This window comes from Schistocerca gregaria, chromosome 7 (assembly GCF_023897955.1).
Source record: "Schistocerca gregaria isolate iqSchGreg1 chromosome 7, iqSchGreg1.2, whole genome shotgun sequence".
NCBI lineage: Eukaryota > Metazoa > Arthropoda > Insecta > Orthoptera > Acrididae > Schistocerca > Schistocerca gregaria.
Window position 1 is genome coordinate 108,327,923 of NC_064926.1, and position 12,348 is coordinate 108,340,270.

General features: G+C 50.4%; 7 non-coding genes across 7 annotated transcripts; all 7 read right to left on the reverse strand.

Annotated features, from left to right (window-relative positions):
• Positions 1–668: 668 nt before the first annotated feature.
• Trnal-uaa (transfer RNA leucine (anticodon UAA)) lies at positions 669–752 on the reverse strand. The gene has a single exon. It is a non-coding gene; the product is annotated as a tRNA-Leu (tRNA).
• A 1,765-nt stretch (positions 753–2,517) lies between these two features.
• On the reverse strand, positions 2,518–2,601 carry Trnal-uaa (transfer RNA leucine (anticodon UAA)). The gene has a single exon. It is a non-coding gene; the product is annotated as a tRNA-Leu (tRNA).
• Positions 2,602–4,366: 1,765 nt separating this feature from the next.
• Trnal-uaa (transfer RNA leucine (anticodon UAA)) lies at positions 4,367–4,450 on the reverse strand. The gene has a single exon. It is a non-coding gene; the product is annotated as a tRNA-Leu (tRNA).
• Positions 4,451–6,215: 1,765 nt separating this feature from the next.
• On the reverse strand, positions 6,216–6,299 carry Trnal-uaa (transfer RNA leucine (anticodon UAA)). The gene has a single exon. It is a non-coding gene; the product is annotated as a tRNA-Leu (tRNA).
• A 1,765-nt stretch (positions 6,300–8,064) lies between these two features.
• Positions 8,065–8,148, reverse strand: Trnal-uaa (transfer RNA leucine (anticodon UAA)). The gene has a single exon. It is a non-coding gene; the product is annotated as a tRNA-Leu (tRNA).
• Positions 8,149–9,913: 1,765 nt separating this feature from the next.
• On the reverse strand, positions 9,914–9,997 carry Trnal-uaa (transfer RNA leucine (anticodon UAA)). The gene has a single exon. It is a non-coding gene; the product is annotated as a tRNA-Leu (tRNA).
• Positions 9,998–11,762: 1,765 nt separating this feature from the next.
• Trnal-uaa (transfer RNA leucine (anticodon UAA)) lies at positions 11,763–11,846 on the reverse strand. Its single transcript has one exon. It is a non-coding gene; the product is annotated as a tRNA-Leu (tRNA).
• Positions 11,847–12,348: the final 502 nt, after the last annotated feature.

The window sequence follows — 12,348 nt, forward strand, 5'->3', positions numbered from 1 at the left end:
CAGACTCAAAAACTAAGGAAAAAGGCAAAACTGAAGAAACCAATAGCTCGCGGACTTCCTAGCTGGTCACCCACCTGAGTACTAACCACGCCCAACGCTGTCGAATTTCGGTGATCGGGCATGGACCCGTGTCTTTGGCGTGGCATACAAGTTGGCGAGAACGTCGCCAGACGGGCGGACGCCTTAGTCCTTGTACAGATCACTTGGGATTTGCCTTTTAGGGAAACAAAATGGAATAGCCCTTGGTGGGATCGAACCCACAGCCCCCTCGTTATTAGCATAATAACAGTCTAACTTGGTGAGCTTATTGCCCGCGCAATACGGCCGCTTCAGGACTCCACTACCCCAACCGCCGTTTCATCTATCTTTATTAAGGCCCTGCCATTCATTGAACCACGTACGTGTCACTGTTGACTCATTTTCGCCTGTCGCTTCGAGCCCAGAGCCACAACACAACGACCACGGAAACGTCCGTGAGAAGAGCTAAAACTCGACACAGGAAAAGTATGTTCCGCTATTTCTTTTTGACTGCTCAGCCTATGGGACGTGAGACGCCAGCACTGCTGCCACTGTCTTCCCTAGCAAAACCTCCATGGCGTGTTTCTGCGTAATTTACTTGTTCTACAACATGAATGGAGTAGGTTAGTTTCTGAATGATTAAAATGCATTGTCAGATGTGGGGTTCGAACCCACGCTCCCTTTCGGGAACCAGAGCTTAAATCTGGCGCCTTAGACCGCTCGGCCAATCTGACGTGTGAGACAACAGCCCCAGTGACTTCCGTCTCTAGCATTATCTCAAGAACCTGACTGCGAAATCTGTTTCTTTTTTCGGTAGGACGGAATTATGTCAGTCTTACAATATTTAAGGCGCAATGTCAGATGTGGCGTAGGAAACGCATCCCGCGCTCTTCCGTCGTATCCAGTTTGAACTGTAACCAGCACAACTGTATTTAGTAATAGGATAATTTCCACATTGACGCAAAAGAAAGCAGATATTAGCAAACGGCATCTAAGGCCGTTTCCTAGCAACAGCCACGCTGTGCATTACGTACTCGTGGGAAGCCAATGAAATACTTCGTGTGAGGATCGAACTGTCACCTTCACTTTACAATACTTAGGCACTGCCCCGGCGGTACCGACGCATACGTACTGAAACGTCTTTGGATCGTCAGTGAGTACTTCATATTAGAAATTTCGTGTTGGCCCTGATGTGCATTAAAGGGCAGATTTCTTCAGTGGAAGTCAGTTCTGCGCCTAGTCACAGTATATCGCCCTAGCAGCACCAGGAAAACGGGTTCAGATGTGTTCGCCTTCCACTCGGCGTTGAGCGCCTACAGCGAGATAGCCTTCGTCCTCTGGCGCCAGGAGGGAAGGCGACACATCACGGCGCAAACAGCTTGTAGGGGAAGGCAGTGGTGGTGTGTCGGTCAGCGTGGTTGCTTCCCAAGTAGCTGATCCGGGTTCGAAACCCGGACACCACACGGAAGTTGTCTCCTTTACTCAGGAGAGTGTGTTCAACGCTACTTGATCTTCGAATTTCCGAACAGTTGTGGTACGAATGGTTTTCCTCCACCCCTCGTCTCGCTCCGCGAAGGCTAGTGCGGATTACGATTCACAGCATCGTGTGTCCTCATGTGTCGACTTGTCTCGACTTTGCTCGGCTGACGCGAAAGCTGACGCTTGCAAATGGCCGTATATGTAGAGGACTGGCGCTAGAAACGACTGGGAGACGCCAAATCGACAAACACACAACGGACTCTTTCATTTGACAGTGGCCGCAGGTTCGCCCCTGTGCGTACCGAGAAGCAAGAGAGGTGTCAGCGTGCTGGACCGCAGGATTTCCGCGCAGCAGACTCAAAAACTAAGGAAAAAGGCAAAACTGAAGAAACCAATAGCTCGCGGACTTCCTAGCTGGTCACCCACCTGAGTACTAACCACGCCCAACGCTGTCGAATTTCGGTGATCGGGCATGGACCCGTGTCTTTGGCGTGGCATACAAGTTGGCGAGAACGTCGCCAGACGGGCGGACGCCTTAGTCCTTGTACAGATCACTTGGGATTTGCCTTTTAGGGAAACAAAATGGAATAGCCCTTGGTGGGATCGAACCCACAGCCCCCTCGTTATTAGCATAATAACAGTCTAACTTGGTGAGCTTATTGCCCGCGCAATACGGCCGCTTCAGGACTCCACTACCCCAACCGCCGTTTCATCTATCTTTATTAAGGCCCTGCCATTCATTGAACCACGTACGTGTCACTGTTGACTCATTTTCGCCTGTCGCTTCGAGCCCAGAGCCACAACACAACGACCACGGAAACGTCCGTGAGAAGAGCTAAAACTCGACACAGGAAAAGTATGTTCCGCTATTTCTTTTTGACTGCTCAGCCTATGGGACGTGAGACGCCAGCACTGCTGCCACTGTCTTCCCTAGCAAAACCTCCATGGCGTGTTTCTGCGTAATTTACTTGTTCTACAACATGAATGGAGTAGGTTAGTTTCTGAATGATTAAAATGCATTGTTAGATGTGGGGTTCGAACCCACGCTCCCTTTCGGGAACCAGAGCTTAAATCTGGCGCCTTAGACCGCTCGGCCAATCTGACGTGTGAGACAACAGCCCCAGTGACTTCCGTCTCTAGCATTATCTCAAGAACCTGACTGCGAAATCTGTTTCTTTTTTCGGTAGGACGGAATTATGTCAGTCTTACAATATTTAAGGCGCAATGTCAGATGTGGCGTAGGAAACGCATCCCGCGCTCTTCCGTCGTATCCAGTTTGAACTGTAACCAGCACAACTGTATTTAGTAATAGGATAATTTCCACATTGACGCAAAAGAAAGCAGATATTAGCAAACGGCATCTAAGGCCGTTTCCTAGCAACAGCCACGCTGTGCATTACGTACTCGTGGGAAGCCAATGAAATACTTCGTGTGAGGATCGAACTGTCACCTTCACTTTACAATACTTAGGCACTGCCCCGGCGGTACCGACGCATACGTACTGAAACGTCTTTGGATCGTCAGTGAGTACTTCATATTAGAAATTTCGTGTTGGCCCTGATGTGCATTAAAGGGCAGATTTCTTCAGTGGAAGTCAGTTCTGCGCCTAGTCACAGTATATCACCCTAGCAGCACCAGGAAAACGGGTTCAGATGTGTTCGCCTTCCACTCGGCGTTGAGCGCCTACAGCGAGATAGCCTTCGTCCTCTGGCGCCAGGAGGGAAGGCGACACATCACGGCGCAAACAGCTTGTAGGGGAAGGCAGTGGTGGTGTGTCGGTCAGCGTGGTTGCTTCCCAAGTAGCTGATCCGGGTTCGAAACCCGGACACCACACGGAAGTTGTCTCCTTTACTCAGGAGAGTGTGTTCAACGCTACTTGATCTTCGAATTTCCGAACAGTTGTGGTACGAATGGTTTTCCTCCACCCCTCGTCTCGCTCCGCGAAGGCTAGTGCGGATTACGATTCACAGCATCGTGTGTCCTCATGTGTCGACTTGTCTCGACTTTGCTCGGCTGACGCGAAAGCTGACGCTTGCAAATGGCCGTATATGTAGAGGACTGGCGCTAGAAACGACTGGGAGACGCCAAATCGACAAACACACAACGGACTCTTTCATTTGACAGTGGCCGCAGGTTCGCCCCTGTGCGTACCGAGAAGCAAGAGAGGTGTCAGCGTGCTGGACCGCAGGATTTCCGCGCAGCAGACTCAAAAACTAAGGAAAAAGGCAAAACTGAAGAAACCAATAGCTCGCGGACTTCCTAGCTGGTCACCCACCTGAGTACTAACCACGCCCAACGCTGTCGAATTTCGGTGATCGGGCATGGACCCGTGTCTTTGGCGTGGCATACAAGTTGGCGAGAACGTCGCCAGACGGGCGGACGCCTTAGTCCTTGTACAGATCACTTGGGATTTGCCTTTTAGGGAAACAAAATGGAATAGCCCTTGGTGGGATCGAACCCACAGCCCCCTCGTTATTAGCATAATAACAGTCTAACTTGGTGAGCTTATTGCCCGCGCAATACGGCCGCTTCAGGACTCCACTACCCCAACCGCCGTTTCATCTATCTTTATTAAGGCCCTGCCATTCATTGAACCACGTACGTGTCACTGTTGACTCATTTTCGCCTGTCGCTTCGAGCCCAGAGCCACAACACAACGACCACGGAAACGTCCGTGAGAAGAGCTAAAACTCGACACAGGAAAAGTATGTTCCGCTATTTCTTTTTGACTGCTCAGCCTATGGGACGTGAGACGCCAGCACTGCTGCCACTGTCTTCCCTAGCAAAACCTCCATGGCGTGTTTCTGCGTAATTTACTTGTTCTACAACATGAATGGAGTAGGTTAGTTTCTGAATGATTAAAATGCATTGTCAGATGTGGGGTTCGAACCCACGCTCCCTTTCGGGAACCAGAGCTTAAATCTGGCGCCTTAGACCGCTCGGCCAATCTGACGTGTGAGACAACAGCCCCAGTGACTTCCGTCTCTAGCATTATCTCAAGAACCTGACTGCGAAATCTGTTTCTTTTTTCGGTAGGACGGAATTATGTCAGTCTTACAATATTTAAGGCGCAATGTCAGATGTGGCGTAGGAAACGCATCCCGCGCTCTTCCGTCGTATCCAGTTTGAACTGTAACCAGCACAACTGTATTTAGTAATAGGATAATTTCCACATTGACGCAAAAGAAAGCAGATATTAGCAAACGGCATCTAAGGCCGTTTCCTAGCAACAGCCACGCTGTGCATTACGTACTCGTGGGAAGCCAATGAAATACTTCGTGTGAGGATCGAACTGTCACCTTCACTTTACAATACTTAGGCACTGCCCCGGCGGTACCGACGCATACGTACTGAAACGTCTTTGGATCGTCAGTGAGTACTTCATATTAGAAATTTCGTGTTGGCCCTGATGTGCATTAAAGGGCAGATTTCTTCAGTGGAAGTCAGTTCTGCGCCTAGTCACAGTATATCGCCCTAGCAGCACCAGGAAAACGGGTTCAGATGTGTTCGCCTTCCACTCGGCGTTGAGCGCCTACAGCGAGATAGCCTTCGTCCTCTGGCGCCAGGAGGGAAGGCGACACATCACGGCGCAAACAGCTTGTAGGGGAAGGCAGTGGTGGTGTGTCGGTCAGCGTGGTTGCTTCCCAAGTAGCTGATCCGGGTTCGAAACCCGGACACCACACGGAAGTTGTCTCCTTTACTCAGGAGAGTGTGTTCAACGCTACTTGATCTTCGAATTTCCGAACAGTTGTGGTACGAATGGTTTTCCTCCACCCCTCGTCTCGCTCCGCGAAGGCTAGTGCGGATTACGATTCACAGCATCGTGTGTCCTCATGTGTCGACTTGTCTCGACTTTGCTCGGCTGACGCGAAAGCTGACGCTTGCAAATGGCCGTATATGTAGAGGACTGGCGCTAGAAACGACTGGGAGACGCCAAATCGACAAACACACAACGGACTCTTTCATTTGACAGTGGCCGCAGGTTCGCCCCTGTGCGTACCGAGAAGCAAGAGTGGTGTCAGCGTGCTGGACCGCAGGATTTCCGCGCAGCAGACTCAAAAACTAAGGAAAAAGGCAAAACTGAAGAAACCAATAGCTCGCGGACTTCCTAGCTGGTCACCCACCTGAGTACTAACCACGCCCAACGCTGTCGAATTTCGGTGATCGGGCATGGACCCGTGTCTTTGGCGTGGCATACAAGTTGGCGAGAACGTCGCCAGACGGGCGGACGCCTTAGTCCTTGTACAGATCACTTGGGATTTGCCTTTTAGGGAAACAAAATGGAATAGCCCTTGGTGGGATCGAACCCACAGCCCCCTCGTTATTAGCATAATAACAGTCTAACTTGGTGAGCTTATTGCCCGCGCAATACGGCCGCTTCAGGACTCCACTACCCCAACCGCCGTTTCATCTATCTTTATTAAGGCCCTGCCATTCATTGAACCACGTACGTGTCACTGTTGACTCATTTTCGCCTGTCGCTTCGAGCCCAGAGCCACAACACAACGACCACGGAAACGTCCGTGAGAAGAGCTAAAACTCGACACAGGAAAAGTATGTTCCGCTATTTCTTTTTGACTGCTCAGCCTATGGGACGTGAGACGCCAGCACTGCTGCCACTGTCTTCCCTAGCAAAACCTCCATGGCGTGTTTCTGCGTAATTTACTTGTTCTACAACATGAATGGAGTAGGTTAGTTTCTGAATGATTAAAATGCATTGTCAGATGTGGGGTTCGAACCCACGCTCCCTTTCGGGAACCAGAGCTTAAATCTGGCGCCTTAGACCGCTCGGCCAATCTGACGTGTGAGACAACAGCCCCAGTGACTTCCGTCTCTAGCATTATCTCAAGAACCTGACTGCGAAATCTGTTTCTTTTTTCGGTAGGACGGAATTATGTCAGTCTTACAATATTTAAGGCGCAATGTCAGATGTGGCGTAGGAAACGCATCCCGCGCTCTTCCGTCGTATCCAGTTTGAACTGTAACCAGCACAACTGTATTTAGTAATAGGATAATTTCCACATTGACGCAAAAGAAAGCAGATATTAGCAAACGGCATCTAAGGCCGTTTCCTAGCAACAGCCACGCTGTGCATTACGTACTCGTGGGAAGCCAATGAAATACTTCGTGTGAGGATCGAACTGTCACCTTCACTTTACAATACTTAGGCACTGCCCCGGCAGTACCGACGCATACGTACTGAAACGTCTTTGGATCGTCAGTGAGTACTTCATATTAGAAATTTCGTGTTGGCCCTGATGTGCATTAAAGGGCAGATTTCTTCAGTGGAAGTCAGTTCTGCGCCTAGTCACAGTATATCGCCCTAGCAGCACCAGGAAAACGGGTTCAGATGTGTTCGCCTTCCACTCGGCGTTGAGCGCCTACAGCGAGATAGCCTTCGTCCTCTGGCGCCAGGAGGGAAGGCGACACATCACGGCGCAAACAGCTTGTAGGGGAAGGCAGTGGTGGTGTGTCGGTCAGCGTGGTTGCTTCCCAAGTAGCTGATCCGGGTTCGAAACCCGGACACCACACGGAAGTTGTCTCCTTTACTCAGGAGAGTGTGTTCAACGCTACTTGATCTTCGAATTTCCGAACAGTTGTGGTACGAATGGTTTTCCTCCACCCCTCGTCTCGCTCCGCGAAGGCTAGTGCGGATTACGATTCACAGCATCGTGTGTCCTCATGTGTCGACTTGTCTCGACTTTGCTCGGCTGACGCGAAAGCTGACGCTTGCAAATGGCCGTATATGTAGAGGACTGGCGCTAGAAACGACTGGGAGACGCCAAATCGACAAACACACAACGGACTCTTTCATTTGACAGTGGCCGCAGGTTCGCCCCTGTGCGTACCGAGAAGCAAGAGTGGTGTCAGCGTGCTGGACCGCAGGATTTCCGCGCAGCAGACTCAAAAACTAAGGAAAAAGGCAAAACTGAAGAAACCAATAGCTCGCGGACTTCCTAGCTGGTCACCCACCTGAGTACTAACCACGCCCAACGCTGTCGAATTTCGGTGATCGGGCATGGACCCGTGTCTTTGGCGTGGCATACAAGTTGGCGAGAACGTCGCCAGACGGGCGGACGCCTTAGTCCTTGTACAGATCACTTGGGATTTGCCTTTTAGGGAAACAAAATGGAATAGCCCTTGGTGGGATCGAACCCACAGCCCCCTCGTTATTAGCATAATAACAGTCTAACTTGGTGAGCTTATTGCCCGCGCAATACGGCCGCTTCAGGACTCCACTACCCCAACCGCCGTTTCATCTATCTTTATTAAGGCCCTGCCATTCATTGAACCACGTACGTGTCACTGTTGACTCATTTTCGCCTGTCGCTTCGAGCCCAGAGCCACAACACAACGACCACGGAAACGTCCGTGAGAAGAGCTAAAACTCGACACAGGAAAAGTATGTTCCGCTATTTCTTTTTGACTGCTCAGCCTATGGGACGTGAGACGCCAGCACTGCTGCCACTGTCTTCCCTAGCAAAACCTCCATGGCGTGTTTCTGCGTAATTTACTTGTTCTACAACATGAATGGAGTAGGTTAGTTTCTGAATGATTAAAATGCATTGTCAGATGTGGGGTTCGAACCCACGCTCCCTTTCGGGAACCAGAGCTTAAATCTGGCGCCTTAGACCGCTCGGCCAATCTGACGTGTGAGACAACAGCCCCAGTGACTTCCGTCTCTAGCATTATCTCAAGAACCTGACTGCGAAATCTGTTTCTTTTTTCGGTAGGACGGAATTATGTCAGTCTTACAATATTTAAGGCGCAATGTCAGATGTGGCGTAGGAAACGCATCCCGCGCTCTTCCGTCGTATCCAGTTTGAACTGTAACCAGCACAACTGTATTTAGTAATAGGATAATTTCCACATTGACGCAAAAGAAAGCAGATATTAGCAAACGGCATCTAAGGCCGTTTCCTAGCAACAGCCACGCTGTGCATTACGTACTCGTGGGAAGCCAATGAAATACTTCGTGTGAGGATCGAACTGTCACCTTCACTTTACAATACTTAGGCACTGCCCCGGCGGTACCGACGCATACGTACTGAAACGTCTTTGGATCGTCAGTGAGTACTTCATATTAGAAATTTCGTGTTGGCCCTGATGTGCATTAAAGGGCAGATTTCTTCAGTGGAAGTCAGTTCTGCGCCTAGTCACAGTATATCGCCCTAGCAGCACCAGGAAAACGGGTTCAGATGTGTTCGCCTTCCACTCGGCGTTGAGCGCCTACAGCGAGATAGCCTTCGTCCTCTGGCGCCAGGAGGGAAGGCGACACATCACGGCGCAAACAGCTTGTAGGGGAAGGCAGTGGTGGTGTGTCGGTCAGCGTGGTTGCTTCCCAAGTAGCTGATCCGGGTTCGAAACCCGGACACCACACGGAAGTTGTCTCCTTTACTCAGGAGAGTGTGTTCAACGCTACTTGATCTTCGAATTTCCGAACAGTTGTGGTACGAATGGTTTTCCTCCACCCCTCGTCTCGCTCCGCGAAGGCTAGTGCGGATTACGATTCACAGCATCGTGTGTCCTCATGTGTCGACTTGTCTCGACTTTGCTCGGCTGACGCGAAAGCTGACGCTTGCAAATGGCCGTATATGTAGAGGACTGGCGCTAGAAACGACTGGGAGACGCCAAATCGACAAACACACAACGGACTCTTTCATTTGACAGTGGCCGCAGGTTCGCCCCTGTGCGTACCGAGAAGCAAGAGTGGTGTCAGCGTGCTGGACCGCAGGATTTCCGCGCAGCAGACTCAAAAACTAAGGAAAAAGGCAAAACTGAAGAAACCAATAGCTCGCGGACTTCCTAGCTGGTCACCCACCTGAGTACTAACCACGCCCAACGCTGTCGAATTTCGGTGATCGGGCATGGACCCGTGTCTTTGGCGTGGCATACAAGTTGGCGAGAACGTCGCCAGACGGGCGGACGCCTTAGTCCTTGTACAGATCACTTGGGATTTGCCTTTTAGGGAAACAAAATGGAATAGCCCTTGGTGGGATCGAACCCACAGCCCCCTCGTTATTAGCATAATAACAGTCTAACTTGGTGAGCTTATTGCCCGCGCAATACGGCCGCTTCAGGACTCCACTACCCCAACCGCCGTTTCATCTATCTTTATTAAGGCCCTGCCATTCATTGAACCACGTACGTGTCACTGTTGACTCATTTTCGCCTGTCGCTTCGAGCCCAGAGCCACAACACAACGACCACGGAAACGTCCGTGAGAAGAGCTAAAACTCGACACAGGAAAAGTATGTTCCGCTATTTCTTTTTGACTGCTCAGCCTATGGGACGTGAGACGCCAGCACTGCTGCCACTGTCTTCCCTAGCAAAACCTCCATGGCGTGTTTCTGCGTAATTTACTTGTTCTACAACATGAATGGAGTAGGTTAGTTTCTGAATGATTAAAATGCATTGTCAGATGTGGGGTTCGAACCCACGCTCCCTTTCGGGAACCAGAGCTTAAATCTGGCGCCTTAGACCGCTCGGCCAATCTGACGTGTGAGACAACAGCCCCAGTGACTTCCGTCTCTAGCATTATCTCAAGAACCTGACTGCGAAATCTGTTTCTTTTTTCGGTAGGACGGAATTATGTCAGTCTTACAATATTTAAGGCGCAATGTCAGATGTGGCGTAGGAAACGCATCCCGCGCTCTTCCGTCGTATCCAGTTTGAACTGTAACCAGCACAACTGTATTTAGTAATAGGATAATTTCCACATTGACGCAAAAGAAAGCAGATATTAGCAAACGGCATCTAAGGCCGTTTCCTAGCAACAGCCACGCTGTGCATTACGTACTCGTGGGAAGCCAATGAAATACTTCGTGTGAGGATCGAACTGTCACCTTCACTTTACAATACTTAGGCACTGCCCCGGCGGTACCGACGCATACGTACTGAAACGTCTTTGGATCGTCAGTGAGTACTTCATATTAGAAATTTCGTGTTGGCCCTGATGTGCATTAAAGGGCAGATTTCTTCAGTGGAAGTCAGTTCTGCGCCTAGTCACAGTATATCGCCCTAGCAGCACCAGGAAAACGGGTTCAGATGTGTTCGCCTTCCACTCGGCGTTGAGCGCCTACAGCGAGATAGCCTTCGTCCTCTGGCGCCAGGAGGGAAGGCGACACATCACGGCGCAAACAGCTTGTAGGGGAAGGCAGTGGTGGTGTGTCGGTCAGCGTGGTTGCTTCCCAAGTAGCTGATCCGGGTTCGAAACCCGGACACCACACGGAAGTTGTCTCCTTTACTCAGGAGAGTGTGTTCAACGCTACTTGATCTTCGAATTTCCGAACAGTTGTGGTACGAATGGTTTTCCTCCACCCCTCGTCTCGCTCCGCGAAGGCTAGTGCGGATTACGATTCACAGCATCGTGTGTCCTCATGTGTCGACTTGTCTCGACTTTGCTCGGCTGACGCGAAAGCTGACGCTTGCAAATGGCCGTATATGTAGAGGACTGGCGCTAGAAACGACTGGGAGACGCCAAATCGACAAACACACAACGGACTCTTTCATTTGACAGTGGCCGCAGGTTCGCCCCTGTGCGTACCGAGAAGCAAGAGAGGTGTCAGCGTGCTGGACCGCAGGATTTCCGCGCAGCAGACTCAAAAACTAAGGAAAAAGGCAAAACTGAAGAAACCAATAGCTCGCGGACTTCCTAGCTGGTCACCCACCTGAGTACTAACCACGCCCAACGCTGTCGAATTTCGGTGATCGGGCATGGACCCGTGTCTTTGGCGTGGCATACAAGTTGGCGAGAACGTCGCCAGACGGGCGGACGCCTTAGTCCTTGTACAGATCACTTGGGATTTGCCTTTTAGGGAAACAAAATGGAATAGCCCTTGGTGGGATCGAACCCACAGCCCCCTCGTTATTAGCATAATAACAGTCTAACTTGGTGAGCTTATTGCCCGCGCAATACGGCCGCTTCAGGACTCCACTACCCCAACCGCCGTTTCATCTATCTTTATTAAGGCCCTGCCATTCATTGAACCACGTACGTGTCACTGTTGACTCATTTTCGCCTGTCGCTTCGAGCCCAGAGCCACAACACAACGACCACGGAAACGTCCGTGAGAAGAGCTAAAACTCGACACAGGAAAAGTATGTTCCGCTATTTCTTTTTGACTGCTCAGCCTATGGGACGTGAGACGCCAGCACTGCTGCCACTGTCTTCCCTAGCAAAACCTCCATGGCGTGTTTCTGCGTAATTTACTTGTTCTACAACATGAATGGAGTAGGTTAGTTTCTGAATGATTAAAATGCATTGTCAGATGTGGGGTTCGAACCCACGCTCCCTTTCGGGAACCAGAGCTTAAATCTGGCGCCTTAGACCGCTCGGCCAATCTGACGTGTGAGACAACAGCCCCAGTGACTTCCGTCTCTAGCATTATCTCAAGAACCTGACTGCGAAATCTGTTTCTTTTTTCGGTAGGACGGAATTATGTCAGTCTTACAATATTTAAGGCGCAATGTCAGATGTGGCGTAGGAAACGCATCCCGCGCTCTTCCGTCGTATCCAGTTTGAACTGTAACCAGCACAACTGTATTTAGTAATAGGATAATTTCCACATTGACGCAAAAGAAAGCAGATATTAGCAAACGGCATCTAAGGCCGTTTCCTAGCAACAGCCACGCTGTGCATTACGTACTCGTGGGAAGCCAATGAAATACTTCGTGTGAGGATCGAACTGTCACCTTCACTTTACAATACTTAGGCACTGCCCCGGCGGTACCGACGCATACGTACTGAAACGTCTTTGGATCGTCAGTGAGTACTTCATATTAGAAATTTCGTGTTGGCCCTGATGTGCATTAAAGGGCAGATTTCTTCAGTGGAAGTCAGTTCTGCGC